Source organism: Ovis canadensis, chromosome 1 (assembly GCF_042477335.2).
Source record: "Ovis canadensis isolate MfBH-ARS-UI-01 breed Bighorn chromosome 1, ARS-UI_OviCan_v2, whole genome shotgun sequence".
NCBI classification, from domain to species: Eukaryota; Metazoa; Chordata; class Mammalia; order Artiodactyla; family Bovidae; genus Ovis; species Ovis canadensis.
Window position 1 is genome coordinate 41,355,672 of NC_091245.1, and position 21,923 is coordinate 41,377,594.

The 21,923-nt window shown below is 43.9% G+C and overlaps 1 protein-coding gene across 6 annotated transcripts in view; it reads right to left on the reverse strand.

The window, feature by feature from the left end:
* Positions 1-21,923, reverse strand: part of LOC138442441 (cytochrome b-c1 complex subunit 9) — a 35,658-nt gene that overhangs the window by 8,031 nt on the left and 5,704 nt on the right. The window contains exons 2-4 of one of the 6 annotated variants that reach the window (XM_069593802.1): positions 17,938-18,041; positions 15,291-15,422; positions 2,260-2,497 (exon numbers count right to left, since the gene is read on the reverse strand). The gene's annotated coding sequence lies outside the window, so the exon portion shown is untranslated. Of the gene's footprint in view, positions 1-2,259; positions 2,498-8,663; positions 9,878-15,290; positions 15,428-17,937; positions 18,546-21,923 lie in introns of those variants that run through there. The other 5 variants (XR_011257694.1, XM_069593809.1, XM_069593792.1 and 2 more) reach the window with 5 other exon arrangements.

Genomic DNA, 21,923 nt, shown 5'->3' on the forward strand with positions numbered 1-21,923 from the left:
TATATTAGTATATATTATATATGTGTGTGTGTGTGTATATATATATATATATGATCTGGCAGATGTGTACCTGCATTTAAAAATATACTTTTGCTTTTTTTGTGGTTAAGAGTACTTCATCCTATACAAATCAAAAAACTTGCAGAATTTTTGAGCATAGTAGTGACAAGATCAGATCTCTGTTCTAGAAAGAGAATTCTGATGTCAGAAAGGAGACCGGACTGGAAAGGAGCTGGAAATCTAATCAGGAGGTTGTGGTTCTAAACCACCACAATGAGAACCCTGAGCACCATAACTTGAAAACAGCCCCTGCTTGCCACAACTAGATATAAGCCCTCGAAGCAACAAAGATCCAGCACAATAAAAAATAAATAAAAAACAAAATTATATTTTTTTAAAAAGCTGGTGATTAGCTTAGGGCTTTTTCCTCCTTTGGGTCTTGATTTACCTATCTGTAAAACAGAGAGGGGAAGAAAACTAATACTAAGAGTTACTCTGTCCTGTTAGGTACAAGACACTATATATTCATATACTCATTATCCTATTCAATACTCCAAATAAGTCTGTGAAATGTTACTCCACCTGTTTGACAGATGAGAAAAACTTAGTTTATCCAAGAAGGCAGGATTTAAACTTGAGTCTAAAGTTTCATGGCCCATGATTTCTAAGGTGCCTTCCAAGGCCAAAATGCTGTAATTAGTGTGTCTGAAACATTTGTTTGAATCAACACTGATGACTTATCAAGCTGCGCTAGGTAAGACAATAGATTCTCCAGTGACTACTAAGCGGCTCCGGAAGAACCACTCACCCTTCAGGGAAATGTGGTTTCTCACTGGAAGAGAGTGCAGCACATAAAGGGTGGCCAACAATCAGTTTCTGTGCAGCAGATGGCATTTTCTTAGGTTGAAATTATAGAAATCTTGAATTTGGCAAATGCTCTAGGCATTGTGAATAATGAGTGCTCTCAATCTCCGATTGCTTTAGAAGTGGAACAGGCATGTTACATCCCCAGGTAAAGGGGCATCTTTATCGCTAATTTTTTAAATATTTCTTTTTTATTTATTTAGCTGCGTCAGGTCTTAGTTGCAGCATGTGGGATCTTCAGTCTTCTTGTGGCATGCAGAATCTTTAGCTGCAGCACGCAACTGTTCCTTGACCAGGGATTGAATCTAAGCCCCCTGAATTGGGAGCACAGAGTCTTAAGCTACTGGACCACCAGGGAAGTGCCAAAGGGGCATCTTTTGATGTTGCTGCTAAAAAGATCACCTTCTATATTGACACAAAGCAAAGAAGAATAATCCAGGTCCCCCCAGTCCCAAGGCTAGTGTTCTTTCATTGTCCTAAAGTAGCTGATGTGCTGGTTGGAAAACATGTACAGTACATACCTGTTCATTCATTCACTCGGTGACTCAGAAGCGCGTTGGGGGCACTTTTGATGTGTCAGCCCAGAGTTGTACATAGGAATATAAAAGTGAGGTTTCTTATGGGTTCGTTGTGTGCCTCCCAATTCATATGTTGAAGCCCTAATCCCCACACCTCAGAATGTAACTGTATTTGGACATAGGATCTTTAAGGAGGTGATTATGTTAAAATGGGGTCCTTGGGGACATGTATGACTGTTGTCCTACAAAGAAAGAAATTAGGACACAGACATATAATGGACAGAGGGAGGACCATGTGAAGATGCAAGGCGGTGGCCAACTGCAAACCAGGGAGAGAAGAAACCAGCGTTGCTGACAGCTTCATCTTGGCCTCCAGACTGGTGAGAAAATTAACTTCTGTTGTTTAAGCCCGCTAGCATGTGGTATTTTGTTACAGCCGCCCTGGTAGACTAATAGTCTCCCTGCTTTGAGGAACGTTCAAGGAAACAAAGAAAGCATGAAGCCACAGAGGGGTGCCCAGGAGGCATGGCGCCCAGAGGTGGGACTTCCTCTTCAGATTGCAGAGGGCGGGTAGGCAGGGTGGGGGGTCAGGAGACAGTATCTAGACAAGCATCACTGCAGCGGAGTCCTCAAAGATTTGTAGGAGGTAACCAGGAGTCAATGTGAGCAGAAGGAGAGGGAACCGCTGGAGACAAGAAAGAACACAGCACCTGTAGGGAACAGCAGGTCCTTCAAGATGGAACGATGGGAGAATATGTGAGTGTGATTGTGTGATTCTGACTGAAGCACACTAGGAGTTCAGAGATAGGAGGCATTATTAAGGACAACAGGATAATATCTTATATTTTTATAAGCACCTTACAGTCTGTAAAAATACCTCCTCAGACCTTCTTTCTCGGTGGCAACGGGAAAGTTGAACCATTTTCTGCTTCTGGCAAACGAGGGTCGAGAGGCTGAATGGCTTGGCTCCAGCTTTACAGGACGTTAGTGGCAGAGTCGAGTCTAAAGTTCAGGGCCTTTTCCTCCCAAGTCCAGGTGGGATGGGGTTGTCAGAGGGTCAAGCTGAGCTATTTGCTTGCCTCTGACTTTGCTCATAGAGTTGCACACAGAGCAGCCTGGGGAAAGAGACACCCAGGTTCAACACTTAACATACCACCGTTGGGGGCAGAGAAGAGAGCTCTGGCCTGTGCTTATTTTCTCACTCATCTTTGTCCCTCCTGAAAGGGTGGCTAAGGTCCAGTGGAGACTTGCCCATCACCTCTCCCTGCCCTGCTCGGCTCTCAAGCAGGACATTTTGTAACTCTAGGAACCCCATCTAGAGATGGACATTGTGCAACATGGCAGGGGAATCCCCTTAGGATTGGTGTGATAAGTGAAAGGAGACTCAGGAAGTGCCAGGTGTTTTACAAATACAAGGGAATATCCCTTGTATCCCTAAAAACAATATGGCTTGTTTTTAGGCCCCTGAGAAGGGGAGAAGGAAAGGTTTTGAGCACTTGTTTCTCTCCCACTCCTTGCCTGCTTCCCTGGAGTAATGTTGTAGGCATTCACCCCTACCCCCACCACCCCCATCTCTTGGCTTTAACTGCTTTCCTGGTTCTGGCCTGAAAATCAACTGTCAGTGCCTGGGTTTCTTTGGCAGAGGGCGCTCTCCAGAGGAAGCCAGGTGGCTTCCCAGGTGGCTCAGTGGTAAACAATCTGCCTGCCAGAACGGGAAACTCGGGTTCAATCCCTGGGTCAGGAAGATCCCCTGGAGGAGGGCATGGCAACCCACTCCAATATTCTTGGCTGGAGAATCCCGTGGACAGAGGAGTCTAGTGGGCCACCATGGGGTTGCAAAGAGTCAGACACGACTGAGCGTACAAGCACAGGTTTCTCCAGATGCTGGTGACCTCGGTGCCCTCACCTGCTGCAGACTGGGACTTCCAGGGAGTTCATGCCCCCTGGGAACAGCTCTCTACTGTCCTCTAATGGAATTTGGTGGATAGGCACCCCAGCTCCTTCCTCTCTTGTAGGGTAACTACACTGACTCCCAGAGCTCTCCAGCCAAATCAAGCACTGTTTGTCCGTAGTGGTGACTTAATATCACAACAGTTGTGGCCGTCTGCTTCTTCCCTGTCTCATTTCCCATTCCTCTACCAGTGTCCCTCAGAGTCGCCTTTCAACCAGACCACTTGCATTCCCATCTGTGTCTCATGGTCTGCTTCTGAGGAAACCCAAACAAGGACAACCCTCCCTGTCGGGCAAGTTTTTTGCTGCTTTGGACATTGTGAAAGGGGATGGAGAAGCGAAAAAGGCAGAGATACAGACAAATCATTCATTCATTCAACGTTCTTCACTTAGCGAATACTTATTAAGCATTGATCTCATGCCAAGCACCGTGCTGGGGCCAGCTGGAAACCTCATCTCCTCAGGCTCTGAGGAGCTGTCCTTTACTCACATCCTAGTCCACACACCCAGGCCAGCACTATCTGGATTGGAGGGGGGAATGGTACCAGGAGATGCTTCATGTGAAGGAAGTGGGGGCTCAGAAGTGGGAGGAGAACTACTCCGGTGGTCCAGTGGCTAAGTCTCTGCTCTCCCAAAGCAGGGGGCCCAGGTTCCGTCGCTGGTCAGAGAAATAGATCCTGCATGCCACAACTAATACATGAAAATAAATACATATTTTTTTTAAAAGTGGGAGGAGGAGAAGACAGATTCTGGGAGCCTGTGTTGCAAGGAAGAGGATGATATGACCAGTGGGTGGGAATTAAAGTCACTTCCCCAGGGGGCAGAGGCTCTAGGTGAGTATGTATGTATGGGCTTGGTGAGCATCCGATTCTTGGGGTCGTGAACTGCCAGGGCCGGGAAGGGCCTCAGGGGTCACAGGCTGATCTTCCTCACTTTACCCCCTTGCAAACTGAGAACCGAAGAGGAGAAAGCGGTTTCCTCCACCCGCCATGCTGTGAGTGTTCTTTCTGTGGCGAGAAATGGGCTAGATCAATGTTTCTTTTTTTCATTATAGCCCAGGAACATTTTCAGGCATTTTTCCTAATCGCCCTCCAATGAAATCTCAATACCACAGATATTTGGCTATCTGCTATATACTATAGGTCTGTTTATACATTATATACATACAAAGAGCAACATTTTTTGGACCCCCAAGAACCAATATTTGCCCCCATGGGGGTGATATTACTCTTGTTGAGAATGCATGAGACAGAGAGACCAACTGTGTCCAGGTTACCTAGGTCTGGAATTCAAGCTGAGACACTGGATTTGGTGCAGTAAGCAACAGGGAGTCATAGTAGTTTCTTGAGCTGGGGAGATGGAGTGAGAAAGAGGTGGAGAACTTACCCTATGTAATAGTATCCATCAGACACTCTGTGCCAGGTGGCCTGCCAACGCTGCAGATACTACGAAGAAAAAGGCCAGGATTGACCATATACATACTGCTATTTATAAGACAAAGCTTCCCTGGTGGCTCAGATGGTAAAGAATGTAGGAGACCCAGGTTCAACCCCTGGGTTGGAAAGAGCCCCTGGAGAAGGGAATGGCTACCCGCTTCAGTATTCTTGCCTGGAGAATTCCATGGACAGGGCAGCCTGGTGGGCTATATTCCATAGGGTCGCAAAGTTGGACACAACTGAACAACTAACTTCTATGTATAAAATAGATGACTAGCAAGGAACTGCTGTATGGTGCAGGGAACTCTATTCAATACTCTGTAATGGCCAATATGGGAATTCACTGATTCACTTTGTTTTACACCTGAAACTAGCACAACATTGTAAATCAACTCTACACCAACAAAAATTTTAAAAAGAAAAAAAAAGCCATCATGGCCCTCATATGCCCTCAGAAGCTAGAGAAAGACAGTGTTAAATATAAACACAATAACTAATTTATTAGAATTGTAATAAATATTACAGTCAGCTGTATTTTTGTTTTGTTTAACCAACATTGATATAGTCCTTGTTGTGTCCCAGAAACTATGCTAAGCACTATATTAATATTAGCTCATTTAATCCTAGGACAGAGGTATAGTTATTATACCCATTTTACAGATGGGAAAACTGAAGCAGAGACCGTGTCTTGCCTCAAGACACATGGCTTTTAAAGGTAGAGCTGAGATTCAAACCCAGTCTGGCTCCAGAGTCAGTGTTATAAATGACTATACTATAATCTGAAAAGTATGGTACATATGTGTAACTATAATTCAGGTCAAACCAGACATTTAATATCTGCTTGACTCTAAAGTTCATTATCCCAATAGAATTTGAAAAACAGAGTGAGAGTTAAGACTCTCCCAACTTGGCTTGCGTAACCAGAACAAGTCAGTTGACGTCTGGCTCCCTTCTCAGCAAGGAGTAGAAGCAGCAGACACCTCTGCACCGTATGCAGAAGAAAGATAACACAGCGGCTGTAACTAAGTCACATACACGAGTCTTCAGTGAAGGACATATGTGCCCTTGGACTTAAAACTGGTGAGTCAATGAAGCCAAAAGCATGTGCTTATGCTTTACTATTCAACCACCTCTAAAACGCTTCCTCCACTCTTGGCCATTTGAATGAGATTTTTAATGATAATTTTAGCTTACATAGGACTCATATACCTCCCACAGTCTGTAGTTTCTTCCTTAATTAAAAAAAACCATTTTCCCCAATAGTCTTATCCTACTGCTCTAGAAGGGAGTCCAAGATACCAGTTTGAAGGACAATGAGCTAAACCCAGAAGAAATCCCTCTCTAAACCTATCTTCTTGTTGCTGTCCTGTCTTACTTATTGAACGCCTACTACATGCCAGGCACTGTGCTGAGGGCTGGAAATACAGAGGTCAACAACTCATAGTCCTACTCTTTGGGCACTCATAGATGTGTAGGGGAAACAGATAAGAATAGAAGTCTTTGCCATGCAGGGGATGTGTTAACATATTTAAACATATACCACATGCTCCACAATGGTTTTTTAGATTTTATTCATTTATTTTTTGGTTGGGCAGCTTGTCATGTGGGATCTTAGCTCCCTGACCTGAGATTGAACCTGTGTCCCTGCAGTGAATGCATGGAGTCTTTATCACTAGACCACCAGGGAAGTCCCTCCATGATGTTTTTATCCCACAGATTTTGCATTTGTTGTTCCCAGGGCTGGGAGTGTTTTCTGGGCATTTTGGCTGGCTTATTCCTGTAGGGATAGAACATAAATCAAAAGTCCCTAACCTAATAGAGAGACATCAGAGAAGGCTTCCTGGAGAAGAAAGCGTGTGTAGGTTGAGACTTACAGGACTGGCATTCAGATTGGATGTCATCATCTCTGATTAGTCTTCCTAACCTCATTGGCTGAGTGAGGTGTTCCTCTTTTGCACTCCTTAAACTCTAGCTCAAACCCTAATTCCAGCAAACATATTTGTAACTGCTGAATAGATAGCACTTATCAATATCCTCTGGGCTTCCTAGGTGACTCAGTGGTGAAGAATCTTCCTGCCAATGCAGGAGACTCGGGTTTGATCCCTGGATCAGGAAGATACCCTGGAGGAGGAAACGGAAACCCACTCCAGTATTCTTGCCTAGGAAATCCCATGGAGAGAGGAGCCTGGTGGGCTATAGTCCATGGGGTCATAAAGAATTGGACACGACCGAGCACACACAATGGGGCAATGGCAATATCTTGTAATTGCCTGTAGACTAGTTATTGTCTCTGTAGGACTGTGCTCTCTGAGAGAAAGGGACATGTAATTTACTTTTATCCCCATCAGTGAGGAGAGGTCTTGCCATGGTAAGCCCTTAGTAAATGTTTGCAGATTCCAAGATGGATGGAGGTATGGATGGATGGATGACCAGCAGGTAGATGGGAGCATGGAGGAGGGAGTAAATAACAGTGCTTGTATAGAGGTATGTGGATAAGTTGGACGGAAGGATCAATAACATTTTCACAGAAGTGATGACTTTGAGTTAAGCCTTAAGAATAATCTAGTGCAGTGCTTTTCAAACTGTAGTGCATTTATGGATCACCTGGGGACCTTACTAGATGCAGTAACTATTTCAGCAGGTCTGGGGTGGGGGCTCTTCATTCTGCATTCCTGACAAGTTCCAGGTGATACTGCTGCTGGCCCTCAGACTGGACTCTGAGTACCAAGGATGCTTGGGGAGTATGAGTTTGGGGATGGAAAGAAGACAGGAAGAAGAAAAGATGATCCAAGCAGGTATGACTGTTGGGAATGATGCTGGCTCTGCTGCGGTGGAAGCAGGGACCCCAGTGCACAGGTGGGGAGGGAAGTGAGGGAAAAGGGATGGCATGGGACTAGTGGACACCCAGAACTGGTTTTGAGGGTATTGTTACCAAAGACTGGGTTCACCTCTTGGTGGGTGTTGACCCAATGGACACAACTGAACCAAGAGGGAAGGGGGGAGGGCACAACTTTTAAAAGAGTGACATAGCCCAAGGACACAACATAAAGTGGTCTACAACAGTGGACAATGACAAATAGGTCCAAGATGGGAGACAAGTCAACTTCCACTAAACCTTGAGCCTCAGGATACACTCGTCACTCATTGGAACGCACCAGTATGCTAAATAACACACCCACAAGTGCCATGACAGTTCCAGGGCTGACCATAAAGATCAAAGAGTGTGCAGAGGCCCAATTCCTGACAATTGTTATCCCTTCCCCCAAATATCTGGAATACTCCTGCCACTCATTAACCTATGAAACTGTTGTTATTGTTCAGTCACTTAGTTGTGTCCATCTCTTGTGACTCTATGGACTTCAGCACACCAGGCTTCGCTGTCCTTCACTGTCTCCCAGAGTTTGCTCAAATTCATATCCATTGAGTCTATAATGCTAACTATCTTATCCTTTGCTGCCCCCGTCTCCTTTTGCCTTCAATCTCCCCCAGCATCAAAGATTGCTGCTGCTGCTAGGTCATTTCAGTTGTGTCTCTGACTCTGTGTGACCGCATAGACGGTAGCCCACAGACGGTAGCCCACCAGGCTCCCCGGTCCCTGGGATTCTCCAGGCAAGAACACTGAAGTGGGTTGCCATTTCCCATTACCCACCCCTATAAAAACTAACAGCCCTGTGCCCTGGGGCCACTCTCACCTTCTGAGATAGCCCATACTCTGGAGTGTGTTTTTCTCTGTATAAATCCACCTCTTATCATCTTGTCTTTCATGGGATTCTTTCTTCGATAAGACCTCAAGAACCTGAAATTCATTAAGTCCTGAGACCAGGTGTTATCTCAGTTAAAAGTCGGTGGGTTCAAGTCCCAGTCTGAGTTACAGGTTTCACAACCAAGCCAAAGATTAGGAGCAGGAAGGATTTATTATGACTTACAGGGAGTAAGAGAACACCAGGGATCTTCCCCGAGGTACTGTTGCCCCAACAGCAGAATGGAGAAGGTTTAAGCATATTCATGAAGGGCTTTGCATAGAGGAGAATTCAGAATTGGGGCAAAAGTCAACAGAATCCATGCTTTAGTTGATTGAAGTCGGGTCAACATCATTCCATCCTCGACCTGGAGGGTGGCCTTAGTTCCTGTTCCAAAATATATTCCTATGTATATCCTTTAAGGATCCAGAACTCCACCCCAAGGCCACATTATTGTCTCTTGACTGCTCCTCCCTTGTTGCAGCATTCCCTTGCTTCTCTTACGATCACTACTTACTGAGACCTGTTCAAGGATGAGCATTATGGCCAGGCTTAGATCCAAAATGGCTTAAGCCAAAATGGGTTCTCTCTCTTTTTAAAAGTTTTTAAAAATTAATTAATTAATTCAGTTCAGTTCAGTTGCTCAGTGGTGTCTCACTCTTTGAGACACCATGGACTGCAGTACACCAAGCTTCCCTGTCCATCACCAACTCCTGGAGCTTGCTCAAACTCACGTCCATAGAGTTGGTAATGCCATCCCACCATCTCATCCTTTTTCATCCCCTTCTCCTCCTGCCTTCAATCTTTCCCATCATCAGGGTCTTTTCAAATGAGTCAGCTCTTCGCATCAGGTGGCCAAAGTATTGGAGTTTCAGCTTCACCATCAGTCCTTCCAATGAATACTCAGGACTGATTTCCTTTAGGATTGATTGGTTTGATCTTCTTGCAGTCCAGGGGACTCTCAAGAGTCTTCTCCAACACCACAGTTCAAAAGCATCAATTCTTTGGCGCTCAGCTCTCTTTATGGTCCAACTCTCACATGCATACATGACTACTGGAAAAACCATAGATTTGAATAGACAGATCTTTGTCAGCAAAGTGATATCTCTGCTTTTTAATATGCTGTCTAGGTCTGTAATACCTTTTCTTCCAACAAGCAAGCATCTTTTAATTAATTAGTTAGTTTTTGGTTGCACTGGTCTTTGTTGCTGCATGCGGGCTTTCTTTAGTTGTGGTGAGCAGCGGCTAATCTTCACTGCGGTGTGCAGCTTCTCATTGTGGTGGCCTCTCTTGTTCCAGGGCGTCGGCTCTAGGTGTGCAGGCTCGAGTAGTTGCAGCACACAGGCTCAGTAATTGTGACTCGTGGGCTCTAGAGCACAGGATCAGAAGTTGTGACACATGGGTTTAGTTGCTCTGGGGCATGTGAAATCTTCCTAGACCAGGGATTAAACCTGCATGCCCTGCACTGGCAGGCGAATTTTTATCTGCTGTCACCAGGGAAGTCCCAAGATGGGTTCTCTTATGTCAAGAAAGTGATGTCTGGTTCCCTTTCTTCTGGGATCCCCTAACCTACCTGCTTTGAGAAGGCAATGGCACCCCACTCCAGTACTCTTGCCTGGAAAATCCCATGGACAGAGGAGCCTGGTGGGCTGCAGTCCATGGGATCACGAAGAGTTGAACACAACTGAACGACTTCACTTTCGCTTTTCACTCTCATGCACTGGAGAAGGAAATGGCAACCCACACCAGTGTTCTTGCCTGGAGAATTCCAGAGACAGAGGAGCCCGGTAGGCTGCCATCTGTGGGGTCACACAGAGTTGGACACAACTGAAGCAACTTAGCAGTAGCAGCAGCAAACTACCTGCTTGCAGTATGGGAAAGTCATGCTTTCATGGAGATGCAAGGAGGCTGGAAGCAACGACTGTGACACCCAAAGCTGAGATGAGGGAAAGGCAGGCAGAGAAGGGAACTAATGTTTCATAAATATCTCTGTGTCTTTACCTGTATCCTTATCTATAGCCATACCCGCATCTATCAATCATACTCATTTTGTCCTCACGTCCATCTTGAGAAGATGCAGAAAATGGTGACTCTTTTCCTTCCTTCCTTCCTTTCTCTTTCTTTGTTCCTCCCTCTTGCCCTCCATCCCTCCCTCCTCCTTTCTTAGTTCCTCTCTCCCTGACTCCTCTTTCTCTCCTCCCTTTGCTCTCTCTTCTTTATTGTTCTTTGTGTTTAAGTTGGTTGTTCACTATAGCTGCTGCTGCTAAGTCACTTCAGTCGTGTCCGACTCCATGCGACCCCACGGACAGCAGCCTACCAGGCCCCTCTGTCCGCAGGATTCCCAGGCAAGAATACTGGAGTGGGTTGCCATTTCCTTCTCCAATTCACTATAGCATCTTTCTCTTAATGAAGCATAGGTTGCAGGTTCAATTCCCATTGTAAGTCACACAGAAAAACTGTTTATTATCTCTGTTTATTCTATTGATCACAGGGGAAGAGAAGCATGAATCTTAAGCATTGAAAATAAACATTATAATATTTGAAAAAATATTGAATTAAACAAAAGAAAAAAAAAGTGGAGATTCAGAAAGCTTAGGTTACTTCTTCAGATTTCACAACTAGTGACAGAGTTGGGATTCCAGCGAGGGCTAAGTAGGATGTGAAGACCCAAACAAGTAGATAGAAGTTAAGAAAAGAGCTCTCAGTGCAGAGGGGAATTCACACATAAATAGGAAATCTGCAGTCCTCATGCAGTGGCAGAGGCTACATTAGTAAATCAGAAGACTGAAAGTCTGGGATCTGAGGATGGTGAGGGCAGGAGCCTAGAGTGCTTAGTGGATTCAGGGAGTAGTGCAGTTCCAGATTCCCTGACTCCAGCAAAGCAAAAGCTGAAGTTGGAGGAGCCGCAGCTGTCTGGACGGCTAGAGGATTCCATGGTGAAACCTATGAGAGAAGAAGCCACGGCGGGGAGTGGGGAGGCCTGGTGAGGACAAGGTAGAGGGAATGAGGAGTATTCAGTTAACCTGGTTAACGCAAGGATGGGAGAGTCTAGAAGGGAAGAAAGAGCCTTGCTTAACTTTTTTTTGGCTGTACTGCGCGGCATGTGGATCTTAGTTCTCTGACTAGGGATAGAACCTGGGCCCCCTTCAGTGGAATTCTGGACTCTTAACCGCTAAATTGCCAGGGAAGTTTCCCCAACTTAACTTCTAACAGTGTTCCTTTCTTTTGTCAAAATTGTTCAGTCCTACCCCAAGGCCATAGGTGTGAGACCTTGTATCAAGGCCACAAAAGCAGAGTCCAGAACGAAGGTCACCTCCGAAGGAGACTGAGTCCCTTTGTGACTGTTACCAAAAGTCCTCTGCTCATCACTAACAAGGTTCCTGACTCCAAATTAGGCAAAGATGCCCACTCCAGTACTCACCCTACCGTGCCCTCAGCAATCACCTAACACCAACCTTCCAGCAGGAATTCTCTTTGTCTTGAAGCTATAAAAATTGGCCACTAACCCACGAAAAGCATTGGCTCTCCCCTGGTCTGTCAGGAGGTCAGCCCCCTGTGCTCACAGTGCCCATGTTATCTCTGCTCTTTGTTCTTAATAAGCTCGCTCCCTTCTGAAATGCTCAATGTCTGGAAATTCTTTTCCAGCCTATGCTTGGACTGCCTCAACAATAATAAAATCACAACCTTCTTAAGATGTGTATAGATTCTTTTCAAACTGCACAGTGCAAGGCTCTCTGTACCCATTCATTCATTTAATGTTAAATAGACACTACCCATTGGAGTAGGAAATGGCAACCCACTCCAGTATTCTTGCCTGAAAATTCTATGGACAGAGGAGCCTGACAGGCTACAGTCCATGGGGTTGCAAATGGTCCAACACCGCAGAGTGTGCGTGCACACACACACACGCACACAGACATTACTGTTATGCCCAGAGTCTGAGTCCCCAAAACTGAGAGAATAAGACGTCCACAGCAATGCAAAAGCATAACGGGGTTTATTACTAGCTCGAGCCAGGGCCCAGGTTTCATCCAGCACAGTGGAATCCGACAAGGGCCCCGAGTTCTGAATCACATATACTTTTATACAGACGGTTTTTTGTTTCTGTAACAGCATAGCTGATTGGTTAAACCGTGCGCGTGTGGGACTTTTAAACCTCGCATCCCTATCTGGATTGGCTCGGGTCTGGTGGGGGCGGGGGGCTACGGGGATTTTTTTGATTGGTCTAGCTATACTGCTTGCGGGCCTGCCTCTTAGAGCCTGTCCTGGCTTCAGTTTGGTCCTAACATTCCCCCCTGTCTTCAGCTACATAGAGGAATCTTCCTCTTTATTTTGGGGCAGGGCCTGATACTATTGCCTCAGTACCATCAGTTGGACAGTATTGACGTGGTCTTTTATAAAGGCAACAAGCTTAAAGTTATTATGCATGGACCAAAAGTAAGTATTAATAGTAGCACTATTAGAGGGCCCACCAGGGTAGAAATTAGTGTTGTTAACCACAGGGACTGTTGGAACCAGAACTCAAATTAATTTTGAGACATTTTTTTTTTCTTTTTTTGATTTAGCCCTTTTTAAAAATCTTGCCCAGGGACTCCCTGATTATCCCTGAGTGATTTACATAAAAACGTTTTTCCCTTAACACAGCACATAGGCCCCCTGAGAAACATCATACTCAAGATACTTTTTGGGAATTGGGGCGGAGGTCTCCTTCTTCTGTAATTTCTTCCTGCTGTGCATGGGTGTAGGCCTGCCTAGCAGAGCAGAAGTCACTCTACCTGATCTAAGTTGGGGTTTTTCATATCTGAAACCAGCTTTTACCCTGTAGTTGCAGCAATTTAGTTGGTCCCTCTCAGAGATGAAATAGACAAGGGCCAAACAAGAGACCTAACAGGATGGTCATCTCTGGTCCCTGGAAACAAGGCAACATTTGGGGTGAGGGTTACAGGGTTTGTGACCCCTTCTGATTGGTTGGTGGTGAGGCAACAGAGCAGTGCTCCAGGAATCTTGTGTTCAGTCTGAAGTCTTTTACCTGGGTGGGGGCTCAAAGACATTGTTATGCATATTTCTTGGAGTAGGAACCAGGACTCTGTCTGGAGGCTGTACCAACCTTTGATAGCTTCTGTTTTTGTATCCCCTCCCTTCCCTGATTAGCAATTGTTTGAATCTATGCTTTGGAATTCAGGGAAGGCCAAGGAGGCTGAACAAAGTCTATATCTTACAGATAAGAAATGGAGAACACAGAGCAGATCTGTACTCCAGAGCCCCACAGAGTCCCGCTCAGTTTTAATTTTAGGGAACTAGGCAACAATGACTATGATAACTTTCTGTCAAAATGGGGCATAGGACTGCCCCAGCTTGGAGTATAGACACTGAATCGGAAGTATTTCTGAGTTCCAAGTTTTAGATCTGAGTCTTGTATGATTAAAATCCTAATCTCATTTCTTTTTAGAAGAATAGGTCTGAAACCCAGTCTGGACCTGGCACTTCAGGGAGACTTGTAGCCATGTAGCCAATTGCCTAGTTTTATAAAAAGTAAGGTTAGTAGCTTCCAGCAGACATTGTTTTGAAAATGGTGGCATCCAAGCCTGACACGACTCAGAAAACTCAAGTGTTTAGCAATACAAGGTCTAATCTGAAAATACACCCATAGCATCACCTAGTTATTTACCAGAATATCTGAACCATAGCTACTCTATTTTGACTTTTAATTGTAAACTATTTTTTAATAGCCAAAGCAGTTAACATTAAACACTGTTAATGACAGTGTTTTTCTAGATATGAGAAGATGCAAGAATTGGTACTCATAAAATCTTTTCCCGAAAAGATCTAACTATCTGATGGCCTGTTTTGCCAGTTTTTCCCAGAGCACAGAGTGCCTCATTTCTGATTTTTACCCTGAACTCCTTTCAGGGGCATTGAAAGTCAGCAGTTGCAGCAGCCATGATTTAATCTTTGTAGATGCAGATGGCGAGTGTCAGTCTTCAGTTGGCAGAGCCCCTTTTTGCTCATAAACTTGACCATGATTATGAGGGGGGCATGTCATGACCATTTTATCCCAGGGTGCTGAGAGTGTCCATTTTCAGGCAAACAGGCCACTCAATGTGCTGTTACTGGACTAGGCCATGAAACAGTATCTAAAATGCTCTGGACCACCTGTCTTACTAGCTTTTTGGTCCAGGAAAATATTCCCTCTTGTTGCTTCTTGTCATATCTAGAGTTACACTGTTACCATCATTGATCTCATACGGGACTATATGTTATTCTATTAGAGGCCTCACACACATACAGTGTAAGAAACAGCAATTTTGTAAAACAGGTGAAATACAAATAACATAGCCAGCAGTATTAAAGTCACAAGTAAGACTTATGTTAAGAACTTTCATTAGATGTAGCCCAGTATATCTTCAAGTTATCTGACTTAGTCTGCCCTGTAGAATCTTTATCTTCCAGGGAAATTATATATTGGCACCATTTATAAGGAACATAGCCCAGTTTTTTTTAGTATCACTAGACTGATTATCTTTAGTATGATTTAATTTTTTTAAGTAAATTTTCTCAGGGCCAACCAGTTAAGAGTCTGGTAATAGAGAAATTTACCAAGGTGACCCAGAACTAGACACAGGTTATTGGCCACAAACCCAACAATTGGATTGATTTTTGAAACTAGCATAGGATCAGGCCTCTGATAGAAAAGCATTCGACTTATATGCAAAGGTCTAAGAAGTCAAGAAATCATAAATGATCATACGAATCAGGTCCAGCATCTTGGGGAAGCTGTCTACCTTGATGTCGTTGTCTTCTCATCCTGGTGTAGTGTAGTTTCTCCTGAAAACAAAAGTCCTTCCATTCATGTTGGAGACAGTCCCTTAAATTATGTCTTTTTCCAGTCCTGGTTGCAGGTCATGAGGCGGCATCTGATCTTCATTCAAAGATAGATTACTGAGATAAGCTTCAGAAACAAACTTAGGGTGTTCTTCAAGAATTCAATTAAATTTTACATTAACATTACATAACAGCAAAGAACTATCTAAGAGGTTAGTCTTACTAGATGCAGACCTCCATTAACAAACTGGTATTTAACATTTCAAAATATCTTTTTTTCTTTAAAGTTACCCTTATTTTTATTAAATATAATCAAATTAAGGCTAGTTTGTTTGCAAAATAGGTCTGTTTTCACTGATTTTGGTCTAATGATTTTTATAACCATAATTGATTATAAGCTTTTTTTATTTTGCTGAAACATTTATAGAATCTCAGACTGAACTTTTAAAATAAAACAGGGCTGGGAATCTCACACCAAAGGCTTATCACAGATTTTGCCTAACAAATCTAGGTTGAATTTTTCCCTTTTTAAGGTTTCAAAAATTTCTTGAGATTTTTGTATCCGTGAGATAACCTTCCTAACTCATTTGATAGACTTACTGGAAACCTAAGAACTTCCAATTTTTGGAGGAGACAAATAGAAAATATAATTGTTTTGTTTATAACGTTTAATTTTACCAAAGTATTGTCATAATTAGAGAGGAAGATTTTCCCTACTCCCTGAAAACATAAGATTCAACCCCATAAATTTTTTAGATAGAAACCATAAAAGTTATAAGCATATTCACTGGTTTATTCAGTCCTTTTGCTGACTTTTGTGAAGTCATCAGGTTTTTCATTAAAATACCAAGACATATCAGAATGTTAAAAACTCCATATAATTTTTAGGATATCTGTATTAGTAATTTTACCCTACATTATAATATGAGCAGGTGTATTACTCATTTGATAATCTTTTTTATGTAATTTAACCAACCGAATAAACACAGTTTAATATCTCTCTTTGGGATGCTTCAGGGGCCCTCCGAAGCACCCCAAAGTTAGCTAGAAGCCAAAAGTGCTTCATAGAATAATTTAGGAAGTTTTGTCAACAAATATCAGAAAGGTTTTGAGCACTCAGTCAGATGGGACTATAGGTCACTGTGAAACAATAGCTATTCACTCAGCCAAAGTAACAATATGGGATTTCAGAGGCAAATACAGAACAGACCATTTAAGAAGCAAATGAACTTAAATCTATTGTCAAATGCAGTTCAACATCTGAAGAAAGTGTGTCCTTTTAACAGAGAGAAAAGCCAAATTCAAGTTTTTGCGCCAGCTTATTTTTAGTCATTAACAGTCCCAAATTTCTTAGCTTCTTTGTAAGAGGAAACTAATGTTCAGTAATAAATGTTTCAAAATTTTACTCTATTTGAAAATGAGCTAGCTAGTCAGTGAACTTCCATCACTTAGTTTAGCACAATCCCAATTCAAGTTACCCCAATTTGGACGGACTATTTCAGACAGACATTCCTAAAGCATAATTATTCTTAATAAAGTCTATCTAAAAGCTCATCTCATTTACTTTTTTTTTTTTGAAGTTTTTTTACTTGAGGTAATTTTTTTGTTGATAAATTTGTAACAGATATAATATTTAACATATTAAACCTAGGTACAATGAAAATATTTTTTTAATGTGAAGTACTCTAAGACATGTCTATATTAAATAGGTCAACAAACAAACATTAATATCAGGTATTTAACACTGAATATTTCCAAGTTCACATAAACCTGGAATTTATTGTTTAATTTAGAATTACTTGATTTGTAAGCGCTTATCTTTTTTAAGCCAAATAAATAGATCTCATATATAAATTAACTTCAAAAATATTACCCAGAGACAGAGACATACCAAGACATATTTAGACAGACACAGTGCGAAATCTAGCTTCAAGTCTTTTTTTTTTTTTCTCCTTCTCAGTGTCAGGAGTTAGAGATAGTCTAGATAAGTGTTCTTAAGAGCCCTGGTCTCAAGGCACAGGGAAAGAAAATCAAGTTCTAACTAATGGCGGCAGGTCTAAACCACATGGTGGCCAGACAAAGCAAAATGGCCATCAAAAATCACTACACAGATCACAGAGTTAAAACACACACATATAAACCCGGCAGTCCTCATCAAAGTGAAGATGAAGTTGCTCAGTCGTATCAGACTGTTTGCGACCTGTGGACTGTAGCCCACCAAGCCTTTCTGTAACATCAAAGATTCTAAGGGAGGAAAGGAAGCCAGGTTGAAAGAGAAGGGGGAGGAGGCGGGAGAGGGGGCAAAAGGGGTGGCCTTACAGACCTCTCCTGCCACCTACAGATACCCAGGCCTTACGGGACTTTTCCCTGGGCTTCCAGAGAAGGGAGGACTGGAACTCAGCCCTACCAGAAATCAGAACCAGAATTTGAGTTTTCTGCCAAGAGGAGGTGATCAGTCTCCAATCCTCAGCTCAGGCTGAGGGCCCTTCGACCAGATTTCTGTGTCTAGGACCAGGGGACTAGAAAAACAGGGAAGGATAGGAAGGGTTAAGGAGAGGAGACAGAGAGGGAAGGGCAAAGAGATCAATAAAGTCTTTTGTTTCTTACCGGTGGGGGCACTCTGGCCAGTTGTCCGCGTCAGGAGGAGACCAGGGACAAAAGGGTCCCAGTTGCGGCCGCTGGGTCTGGTCCATTGGCAGGCAAGCTGGCCCCTGAGTACCCCGAGTGGTCAGGATGTCAGTCTCAGCAAAGAAGAATCCCACCAGAGTCACCATTTGTTGCAGGAAGAGGGACCCCTTCCAGAGCCCGAAACTAGGCTCTTGCCTAACACTCAGAAATGAATTGTCCGAGGAGACATATGTGCTGACAAAGCAAGAGATTTTATTGGGAAAGGGCACCTGGGTGGAGAGCAGCAGGGTAAGGAAACCCAGGAGAACTGCTCTGCCGCGTGGCTCACAATGTACAGGTGGTGTCCTTTAAACCTTTCCCGAACTCTTCCAGTTGGTGGAGGCTTATTAGTTCCGTATTCTCTATCAGGATCTCCTGTCATAAAACAACTCATGCAAATGGTTACTATGGTGCCTGGCCAGGGTGGGGCGGTTTCAATCAGTGTGCTTCCCCTAACAATTCCCCCTGCAAGATGGGGTATATAGCGGCGCCGTTGGTTCAGGCTCCTTGAGATTCTTTGGGTTCTTTCTTACATGTGTCGCCAACACCTGAGGGGTAGATAATCCCTGTTGAGGCAAAAAAGTTTTACCCAAGGAGAGGGGCGGGGGGGATTGGTCAGGGTGTCCGATCCGCAGTCAGAAGATATCTCGGACTTGGTGTACAGTTCCCAAGTCAAAGGTGCCTTCTGAGGGCCAGCCTACATGGAAGGTTGGCCATTCTGCGCTGCAAAAAGTTATTAATTTGTTCTTCTTCACCAGCACCGATAGATTCTGTGCTCTAGACTTAAAATCAGAAAAATGGTCAGTCCTAAGGGACAACAGAGTGGAAGTCTCTTGCCCCATGATTACAGGATAGAACACAGGAGACAAGACGAACACACAGAGAGCAGTGACAATGCCGGCACACACAAAGATGCGATGAACAGAGGAGACAAACCTCGGCCGAGAACACAGTACTAGGTCTTCCTGGGCCCCCTGAACCCTCCTATCCCTCTAGGTTATCTTACCAACAAGGCGTTCACAGAGCCAGCCGCCTTCCCAGCACGATGCCGGGCCTCGGCCTTACCCCGGCTAAGATGACTAATTCGCCCCTGATTAAGCCTGACAAGAGCTCTCTTCTCACCAGAGCCAGCTGCCTTCCAGCGTGTAAGCTGGGCCTCGGTCTTACACTGGCTAACCAAACTTAACACCGGTGTTCAGATAGCTTTCCTCCAAGTGAGGAAACCCCTTCTACCGGGAGAGTGTTATTCTTCCCAGTTAAAGGGTTCCCAGACGAGCCCCTAAATGTTATGCCCAGAGTCCAAGTCCCCAAAATTGAGAGAATAAGACGTCCACAGCAATGCAAAAGCATTGCGGGGTTTATTACTAGCTCGAGCCAGGGCCCAGGTTTCATTCAGCACAGTGGAATCTGACAAGGGCCCCGAGTTCTGAATCACATATACTTTTATACAGACGGTTCTTTGTTTCTGTAACAACATAGCTGATTGGTTAAACCATAGGCGCGCGGGGGACTTTTAAACCTCGCATCCCTATCTGGATTGGCTTGGGTCTGGTGGGGGCGGGGGGCTACAGGGAATTTTTTGATTGGTCTAGCTACACTGCCTGCAGGCCTGCCCCTTAGAGCCTGTCCTGGCTTCAGTTTGGTCCTAACAATTACCCACTTAGTCTCTTCTGGCAACTTTTAACTAAGAAACATTTAAAATATGTTTATTTAGAAATGAAATTGATTCACTTTATTTGTAATGAACTCTGTTATCTCAACCCACTCTGTAATGACCCATTTAGAACCTTTATCAGAAAAATGGAAGACATATTCAGAAATCAATTATTTTTTACATAGTTCTGTATACATTAGGAACAAGTAAGAATTTCCGAAGTGAACATAAAAATAAACTGCATTTCGTCAAATATCAAAATGACAGTGTTTAGAGTGTGAGCCATGCACATGAGCCCTCCCAAGTAGGATATAGAACATGAGAAGTCATGGATGAAGAGACCAGGATGCTGGAGGAATCATATATGTGTATAAATCACAAGAATAATGATGGGAACAGTGTTGGGGAGGGTCACAGAGAATCAGGAGTTAAGGCAGGGACCCAGTGTTGGTCGATGACTGCAATCAGAAGGGTATTAGGCAGTGTAGTCTGATGATATGAGATTCACTGCTGGGGCTTATAGGGTTCTTGAAGGATCCTTTAATTCCTTTCACTCAGAGGCTGAAAATAGGAACCTGGTGACAAACAATTGGTGGCTCATATTATAAAGCGTCTGCCTACAGTTCCAGAGACCTGGGTTCGATCCCTGGGTCGGGAAGATCCCCTGGAGAAGGAAATGGCAACCCACTCCTGTACTCTTGTCTGGAAAGTCCTGTGGACGGAGGATCCTGGCAGGCTACAGTCCATGGAGTCGCAAAGAGTCAGACACGACTGAGTGACTTCACTTAACCTTAACCTTATTTCATTTTATTTAACAGGTGTATAATGCTTAGTATTATTATTTAGAAAGTTAACAGCTTTTTAAAAAATGTACATGTATTTGACTATGCCCGGCTGCCGGGAGCCAGCATGAGGAATTCCACCCGTGACAAGGTCACGCGGCAGAGCTCTGATGGCAAGGCTAATCAGACCTCAGGTTTTCCTCCTGGAATTTCCTGAGCATCCACCCCCCCAAAAAAATAAGAATCTGCCTGCTTTTCCACTCTTCTGATATTCTCTGGAAAAAGTCATCTCCAGGCTTCAGTCTTCTGCATTTGAAAGAGTGTTTCAATCCAAAAACCCCTCTGATGGCTTTCTAGCCTGCCTGCAGGACTCGTACAGCTGCGCCTGTGATTGTTTGAGGCCTCCTGACCACAGGAGGCACAGGAAGCTTAAAACATCCTAGGAATGTAGGGGCTTCCAAGGAGTCAAAATCATTAGAATAGGACTGATTAAAGGTTTCATTTGTTGAGCCAATACTTGCTGCCAAATTTTCATATCCTTTATTTTTAGATATAGTTGGTATATAGAAAAACAAGTAGTAGACCTGGTATTAGCAACATTAGATCTTTGAGTTAAGTACCTTCTTTGTTATAACCCACTGTGCCTTTGTTCTATAGAGATGTAACTTTAGCGCTTTAAGGAGATGCAGATTAAAGAAAAACACTTAGGGGAAACGAAATTAACATTCATTAAGGAAGAGAGCCAAAAAGTGTTAACAAGCCTCTTGGCCAGAAGATAATGTAAATCACCTGAGACCTTTTGTATACAAAAAGATATACAGAAAGAGTCTGGGCTGCTAACACTACATAATTTTGTATTACCCATTGATCTCTATGTATAATCAAAAGTATAAAAGGCCTTGAAGGACAATAGAAGGAGAGCCAGTCGCTGGACTGGTTTCCCCCGTGTCTCCTCTTTACTCTAATTTCAGGCTGAATTCGCATCTGGGGCGTGGAGGCTCACTGTGTCTACTTACTTGTCCCGGCTTCTAAGATCCATAAGAGAGAGAGCCCAAGGCGGGGCACTCTCCGATATTCAAACGGGCGCCGGCGGCCTAACGTAGATGGTGCAAGCTCCTTGTCTGGAGCTTTATTGGTTTCCCACGTAACCCAAGTTAATCAGCCTCTTCTCTCCACTTAATCTTCCTACTACACTATTTCTTCCTAATCTAATCTTATATTAATAAATACATAAGTTTTCCTCGCCAACTCCATCCACCCTTCGAATTCCCTGGATCCACCGGGGCTGGACCCCGGCACCCGGTCTTAGTTGTGGCACGTGGGATCTTTAGTTTTGGCATTCGAACTCTTAGTTGCTGCACGTAGAATCTAGTTCCCTGACCAGGGATTGAACTCAGGTCTCACATTGGGGGCACAGAGTCTCAGCCTGTGGACCGTCAGAAAAGTCCCTACACTGCTCATTATGAATCAGGCATTGTTCTGAAAACTTT